The 8,720-nt window shown below is 41.0% G+C and overlaps 1 long non-coding RNA gene across 1 annotated transcript; it reads right to left on the bottom strand.

The window, feature by feature from the left end:
* Positions 1-411: 411 nt before the first annotated feature.
* LOC119887873 lies at positions 412-2,015 on the bottom strand. The gene is made up of 3 exons (XR_005441821.1): positions 1,644-2,015; positions 1,402-1,455; positions 412-523 (listed from the first exon to the last, which is right to left on the bottom strand). It is a non-coding gene; the product is annotated as an uncharacterized LOC119887873 (long non-coding RNA).
* Between the last annotated feature and the right edge of the window lie 6,705 nt (positions 2,016-8,720).

Genomic DNA, 8,720 nt, shown 5'->3' with positions numbered 1-8,720 from the left:
TAGCATCTTACTTACCCGTCTTTACTTACCCACCATTTTTCATGAGAGGCTTTGTCAACCTGGCCTGTTGTACCTTGACCACAGACACAGCGCAAAACATCCACACAGCAATGAGCAGGTTTCTTAATCTGAAACCAAAACAAAATGCTTGTTGTGAACATGTACCAAAAATGTCTTTTCTCTGTACCCATTTTCACCCATGATCGTGTGCTTTTGACACACCTCGCTGTGAATGTGATTAAACTGACCAGAATGACAACATTCATCAAGTGCCAGTGTTTGCAGCTGCCCGATGCTGTGCTCATTTCTTCGGGGTTAGATCATTACCCTTTGTGCCTGCAGGGGTTCAAAACTCGGCGGAGGGTCCATTTGAGTGTGACCATATTTTGGTTGCGGTAGCCGGACGGTGGTGCCCCAGGCCTGAGAGTTGTCAGGGTTAGCTCATAGTGCTGCTGCAGACTCCCCCTGGTAAAGATGCCCTGCAATGTCTCAACAATCACATCCACCTCCTCAGGGTAGGACACTGTAACACAGACAAGGACAAAGACTCCAGCGTCAACAAAGCTTCGTCAACTTAGACTAGTACACACAAGAAGATTGTACTTGAGCAGATATTTGCAGAATAAAGCAGTGTTTTTGTCATTACATCATATTAATCCTATATCTTTCATATTTGAATAGTATTTCACGTCCAAAGGACTCCAAAAATCATTATGACAGGCAAATAATAAATATACCAGAAAGATAAAATGCAGTGAAATGTCACATAAAAACAATGTATCACCAAAATGTCAACTTTTCATGGGCTAACAAAACCCAGTCCTGTTCTCAGCTTGAATAATTGAATGTTTTTTTAAACAGTTTATTTAGCAGACATGTAGGAGAATTTTCTTAAACCATAAAAGGAACACCAAATCAAATCACCAAAACTGGAGATAGATAGTTTTTACTGGACAGCGAACACAGTCAAGATCAAATGACAAATATATGTTACATAATTATACAGAGCCAATTCATTAAAGGTGTGATATATATTTCCTACCAAAATAATATATAATGCTGCTATTTCTTTTATTTATTTATTTTTTACATGTGATCAAATTTCACCTATCAAGCCTCTGCAGTGATAAATAAACAACATTTGGTGTCTGAACTTAAGTATACAGTAGTTTTCAATTACAAACTAATATGTATTGATCACTCCTGTGGATAATGACACTCTTCTATGATTAGTGCACCAAAATTTTCTGTGAAATGCCCAGAGGAGCTCTAAAGAACAAGAAAAGCTACAGAGAATTGTGGATCCTGTGACTTTTACGTTTTCGTAAAGTGAGGGCAAAACAATCAGCTTGTCAGTCTCACTTCTTTCCTCCTTGCAAAATGACTCATCGTCATCCTAACCTTTAGTCAGAGACTTCTGCTGAAAACTTGAGAAAGCCATCGCTGGTGTTTTCGCTGCAATAAATCAACAAGAGAGGAAAGATAAAATAACGTGTCAACAAACCGAGGCATGACACTGTGGTGAACTGCATAAACTTTACACTTTGCTGTCTTTCACAGATTTGTTTGTAAGGCCCCCTCTTGTGTGAGAGGGAAGTGCATAATCAGTTTAATTTGACTAATTGAACCTTTCACACACTTACCAGATCACCAGATTTACAATATTTGCGAATATAAGGATATAGGCTGAACAAACAAAAGAGCCTGCTCTTGTTATTTCTCTCTGATTGCTGACTGGCTCTGTTCCAGTCTCAGGTCAAGCCCGTGGAATGAGTCTGTCAGGTAGTCTGTTATGTTTCCTATTTCCTCCACTGCCGTCATGTCACTTCCCTCGGCAAACAAACAACTCGGCAGTCTAACTCTACACCGACTGTCAAGGTAACGGCGTAAGGCTCGTGTGCGTGGAAGCAGGCGCAGAGCTTGCACAGCTGTGTAAAGTATTATCCATCTGCTGGGACCGAGGTGAGCAGTGATCACTTTAAATATCGTGTCCTCCGGAGGCACGGAGGAGGCTGACTGTCTGGTTGGTCCGGCGTCCATTGTATAGCCAGTGAGGGAGCGTCCAATCGCGTCACATTTGGAGGTCGACCGTTTGTGCTATATGACGTGTTTACTATAGGTCAAGAGGAAGTGGCTGATTTGAACTACGTGACTATCAAAGGCATATCAATATCTGGGACGGAGATGCCCTTTAACCTACATACTGTAGATATAGTGTGTTATGGTGTGTTTGAGTTAGCTTTTGTATTGTAGCTGCATGAGCAAAGTTATTATGAGTTTGACATATTGCTTACTTTACTATTATAAAATCTAATATATGCAGCTGCATATATCACAAGTCATTATTTGCAACTGGATGAAGCAAAGTTATCATTCCAAGTGATTCTGGAGGAATAATCTTGTGTTCCCTGTTAAGCCTTGCAAATAGAAAACAACAAACTCATTACAACATCCTCATCACAGTAAATGCAGTGAACTTTACACCAAATTAAACTAGTCTGTGCGACGGATAAAGACACACTTACATCAGTAAACACTAAATGTTGTTGGAGTGCATTTCCAGTTGGAGTGTGTTACAGCAGCATAATAACCTGTTTACAATTTGTACTTGGCCCTAAATCTGGCCAAAGGAGGAAAAGAAGGAGGGGAGGGAGAGACACACACACACATCTCAAAGCAAGGGATTATGGGTGCAGCTATTCTTCATCTCATTGTGGCTCAACAACAGGCAGAGTGTGGGGTGGCAGGCAGGCGTGTACGTCGCCGGACGAAGAATGGACCAGACTCGTCGAGGGACAGGTGCCATGTGGCAGAGGATGTGCGGGGACACAGATGGGGACCCCTGGAAAACTTGGGGGACTGTACGAGCAGCCAAGGGCCTCCCACCCGTACCTGTGCTGTGAATGCTGCAGCTGAACGGGATCCGGCACCTGTTCTAAGCAGATACAGGCGACCAGCAAAAGCACAGAGGGAGGCCAGCACATGGCTGCCAACCCGGGGAAGGAGAAGGCTAGATTTCCATTTACCCATAAGCGCAGCCTGATTACCAAATCGGCACAGGCTTTGCTGCAGTATGTACAAAACAGGATTGAGAAATGTGCTCTCTTCCAAAACTATGTGCATTTTTCTGCAAACTCCCCACTTTAATAGGAGCTTTCTAGTTGTGTGTTAAATGTTCTACTCAAAGTAGAAACAGCACTGAAAAGTCAGGATATATATAAAAAAATACCAGCGCAGATTTATTATTTTTAATAAAAGTGATACATATTTGTGGTGCATGCCCTATTTTTACAGCCTGGCCTGCATTGGTCTATTTCTCTCTCTTTCTATGATAGCATGGCTTGCATTGGTCTGTGTGTGCTGCAGCGCTATCTGGCTTGTTTTTGACTGCTGCAGATTCTCCCTGGGGTGGTGTAACTCTTCACCTCAATGTGGAGGAGGATGTTCCTATTGTGCTTCCTAATTGCAATGTGGTTGTTCCATTTAACAGATAGAACATCCTTATCTGTTCCGTGTGTGATCTCCTACTGTGGGAATAACTAGAAGAGGCATTATGTGTTTTGATTCATGTCTTAATATGGAGATAATTACAGTATTTCATGCAATGCTTTAATTTTCTGGCAACTCTGTTTAGGCCAGACTGGGGTGAGACATGCAGTTAGACGGCAAAGGATAAGGCTAATTCCTGCAAAGTTCGGAAAGTTTAAATTGGTCATAATTTAAGCTGTTGCATTTTCTTTTTATAAATTTATACTTGTGGGAAAGCATCAGCTAAAAACATGTCCGAGCATTAAGTGAGTTTGGTCTTTAAAAGGGCTTTGATCCTAAGTCCCTCCCCGTCTTTTCCATTTTAGTGGGCTCACATGCTGTCTCTGGCCCCGTCATCCAGCACCAACAGAGTTTACTCGGTGCGCATCCTGAAAAGCAGACACACTAATGATTTAGATGAGTGATGTTATAAGTTCAGCGGTGTGAGAAAGCCCCATTTAACAGCTACTGTGGAGGATATAGACAAAGCAAACCACCAGGCTGCCTGATGACAGAATGTGTGAGACACACTGAGTGCCATTAACATTAACATTTCAGCAAATATGATTCATAAAATTAGTGTGCACACACTGTAACAGTTATATCAGATTGCAAAGCAGATATGATCATTCCCCATGAGAGAAAGTTATTCATTGACTTGAATAACTTTATTATCCCACGGTGAAATTGATTTGCTTGGCAGAATGTTGGCTGACCAAATCAGTGGCAATAAAAAGGGCTCCTTGATAAACTTATTTCAACAGTAAACAGTGATTTAGATCTTAAATCATTGTCCTTGACCTATATTACGTTTTTGTAGCTTTTTTTCTTGTTGTTTCCCCAATTACAACACTTTTTACACGCATCATGAAATATCTTGTATCTGTGTATCTACAATCAAATGTATGTAAACAGATAGTGAATGTAGTGATGTCTGCCATTTCAATACAAAGTAAAATATGTTATTTTGTCTATATGTTGTGAATCTTCTCTTTCTCCGTTGTTGAAATTCCGATAAAAAAATTCCAGGCATTTTCCAATAAAGTAGCCAATACAACTTAAGAAGCTAATTTCAGATGTATTCATAAATTCCAGCTTGTTTCAGTAAGAATGCACAAGGTTTCAAAGATTTGTCTCCCAAATGTCCCTGATGTAAAATTACAGAAGGAACATTTTTTGGCAGTGTGAAAAGTGTTTTTTTTGGAATATCTTTTCACAAGATCTGTGTTGAACAATGTCCAAAGTCATATCTGGTCTTACACTAGGTAGAATACTTGCATAAAAAAATAACACAAGACTGTCTTATTTTGGAAGGAAACATCATAACTAATTTAATAAAGTACCCATAGTCCTTAAGGAACAAAACAATCACAAGTACTGCACACTGATGAACAGCCACATAGTAGTTAATATATGTGAATTTGCATAATGACCACTTTCTCTATGATTAGTTTGTTATTTGCCTAAAATGGTACAACCAATAACTAATCATTTCTTCCTTAACATTAGTTCCTGTTGTTACTACTTCACCCCCTCAAGTATAATATTGTGTTTTATAGAAGACCATTACTTAAAGTTGCATTCATCTATATTTTTATAATACTTTTAACTATGAATCAAATAACCACATTTATTGTGAAAGGAGCTGTGTGGAGCATTCGTTAATTGTGTTGATTTAAAAAAAAAACAACAATCTAGATAGCATATCCAACAAATCATGAAAAAGTACAATTTCCAGTGACGATACTGTTGTTAAAATACTGTCTGGTTTGTAGGCAAAGAGTTAGCCTGTCAAATTAAGTTGTATGTTTCTTTCTTCTTGTTTTTAGAAGGGCTTTAGCATCTACATTAGATGAATATGACACCCATCCAAACTTTAGACCCTTATTGAGAACAAGGAAAAACTCCCTAAAGAAGGGTGCCAAGAGTGGGCTGCTGGTGGGGACTGCAGTCATTCCGTCTGTCTGTGTCTTAAACCTGTTCTCTACCAGGACGTACAGTGGGTACGGAAAGTATTCAGTATTTAAATTTTTCACTCTTTGTTTCATTGCAGCCATTTTCCAAAAATCAAAAAAGTTCATTTTATTTCTCAGTAATGTACACTCAGCACCCCATTTTGACAGAAAAAAAACAGAAATGTAGAAATTTTGCAAATTTATTAAAAAAGAAAAACTGAAATATCACATGGTCATAAGTATTCAGACCCTTTGCTCAGTATTTAGTAGAAGCACCCTTTTGATCTAATACAGCCATGAGTCGTTTTGGGAAAGATGCAACAAGTTTTTCACATCTGGATTTGGGTATCCTCTGCCATTCCTCCTTGCAGATCCTCTCCAGTTCTGTCAGGTTGGATGGTAAACGTTGGTGGACAGCCATTTTCAGGTCTCTCCAGAGATGCTCAATTGGGTTTAAGTCAGGGCTCTGGCTGGGCCTTCAAGAACAGCCACGGAGTTGTTGTGAAGCCACTCCTTGTTATTTTAGCTGTGTGCTTAGGGTCATTGTCTTGTTGGAAGGTAAACCTTCGGCCCAGTCTGAGGTCCAGAGCACTCTGGAAAAGGTTTTCGTCCAGGATATCCCTGTACTTGGCCGCATTCATTTTCCCTCGATTGCAACCAGTCGTCCTGTCCCTGCAGCTGAAAAACACCCCCACAGCATGATGCTGCCACCACCATGCTTCACTGTTGAGACTGTATTGGACAGGTGATGAGCAGTGCCTGGTTTTCTCCACACATACCGCTTAGAATAAGGCCAAAAAGTTCTATCTTGGTCTCATCAGACCAGAGGATCTTATTTATCACCATCTTGGAGTCCTTCAGGTGTTTTTTAGCAAACTCCATGCGGGCTTTCATGTGTCTTGCACTGAGGAGAGGCTTCCGTCGGGCCACTCTGCCATAAAGCCCCGACTGGTGGATTGCTGCAGTGATGGTTGACTTACTACAACTTTCTCCCATCTCCCGACTGCATCTCTGGAGCTCAGCCACAGTGACCTTTAGGTTCTTCTTTACCTCTCTCACCAAGGCTCTTCTCCCCCGATAGCTCAGTTTGGCCGGACGGCCAGCTCTAGGAAGGGTTCTGGTCGTCCCAAACGTCTTCCATTTGAGGATTATGGAGGCCACTGTGCTCTTAGGAACCTTAAGTGCAGCAGAAATTTTTTTGTAACCTGGCCAGATCTGTGCCTTGCCACAATTCTGTCTCTGAGCTCTTCAGGCAGTTCCTTTGACCTCATGATTCTCATTTGCTCTGACATGCACTGTGAGCTGTAAGGTCTTATATAGACAGTGTGTGGCTTTCCTAATCAAGTCCAATCAGTATAATCAAACACAGCTGGACTCAAATGAAGGTGTAGAACCATCTCAAGGATGATCAGAAGAAATAGACAGCACCTGAGTTAAATATGAGGTACGGCAAAGGGTCTGAATACTTATGACCAGTGATATTCAGTTTTTTTTTTTAATAAATTTGCAAAAATTTCTACATTTCTGTTTTTTTCTGTCAAGATGGGGTGCTGAGTGTACATTACTGAGAAATAAAATGAACTTTTTTGATTTTTGGAAAATGGCTGCAATGAAACAAAGAGTGAAAAATTTAAAGGGGTCTGAATACTTTCCGTACCCACTGTAGATCTAGAGTTTGGTATAGAACAGATATAGAAGATGTTGGGGTGAGGCTGATCATGTTATGGTGGTGCTGTGGATGTTTTGTAGATCGGGTAGAGGAGGTGTTAAAGACTCTGACAGTGTCTGTTGATGATTGATGGTCTTACTGTCTGGATTTCTTGGTGGTTCTTCATCTTCATCTTCTCCATCTCTTTCCCTCTTCCTGGATACTCCAGTACATGGGTCCATCTCTTCTTTGACTGTATCCTCATCTTTCTTATCCCGTTCCCTCTTTCTGGTTCCTCCAGGAAGTGGGTCCTCCTCTTCTTCTTCTTCTCCAACTATATCATCCTCATCACTGTCCTCATGTAATGCTGCTGACATCACTGTCAGTGCAGCTGTCCCAGTCGCTGTATGCGCATTCATCCACCACCTGAATCTTTTACTATTGCTCTTGTCATCCCCTCATCATCCTCTTCAGAACCGCCACCTGGATCCACCAGGCAGTGGGTCTTCTTGTCGATATGCTGGTTGATTCCTACATCAACCTCAGCACCTGGACCAACATACTCACAATAGGATAGTTATGGTCAGGGTGACCCGGATTCTCATCAGGAGCCACACGGTGTTCCTGAGGGAAGTTCATGTCCACCGGTCCAGGGACTCCGAATATTGGTTGCCTGAGGAAGATGTTTTGCACCACATAGTGTCTGTCTCCTTGTCCATTCATCTTCACTGGAAAGATCACAGAAACAAATCCTTGTGTGAGGTGTATAGACTGGTCTGAGGTGAAATATAAATTCTTACTGTGACTGTGATGCAATCAGAACTTTCAGAATTCCAAAAGAGGATTCAGTCTGCTCTGATGATCCTTAAATGTAACCTTTCAAAGTATTTCACAGTATGTCACCTAACACAGCTCAGGCTTGTCTACTCGTCGATTAGTTCATACGAAAGCAACCATCCAGTATTTTGCCAACGCAAAGTAACAAACTCAAAGTAACAGTGTGTCACTTGGTTCCTGGTTGGCGGACAGCGGAAAATCTTTTTTTGCCCTCCAAGGATCGTTTTCCTTGGAATGACGTCACGTGAACTATGAATACAACACAAGTTTGTTAAATTAAACCAACGTTTGTAGTCTCTTCATGCTACACACACAGAAATTAACATAATAAAAGTGTATCTTATATATGGTAACTAAAATAAAATAAATTAAAACATGCAGTTATTTATATACATATTACATAAAGGTATAACAGTGCATTTTTTGAAATTGCGCCTGGGTGAATGTAAACAGCTGCAACAAGATGATAATATGGTTTCATCCTAACATTAATAAGTGGCATTTGGAAACAGCGTCCATCTTAACTGTGTTTGAGCACCAAGCATCATCGATGTAATACACAGAATCCACCTCGTCTCATCTTGCAGGAGTCTTGCACTGACAGCCGGGAACACGGCCTGCCCGCCAAGTGCTTGATCTGGGATATGATGATGCGGTCTCTGTTAAGATGTTAACACAACGGTCTCTGATTACCGATGCTTGGCCAAGTCCCATTTTGTAGCACCCTTAGGACCAAGCTCATCCAACATGGC

The sequence above is a fragment of the Micropterus salmoides genome, unplaced genomic scaffold (assembly GCF_014851395.1).
Source record: "Micropterus salmoides isolate LMB-PRFRI ecotype aquatic unplaced genomic scaffold, ASM1485139v1 Ms_hic_scaffold_4426, whole genome shotgun sequence".
NCBI classification, from domain to species: Eukaryota; Metazoa; Chordata; class Actinopteri; order Centrarchiformes; family Centrarchidae; genus Micropterus; species Micropterus salmoides.
This window is presented reverse-complemented; position numbering and strand designations above follow the sequence as displayed.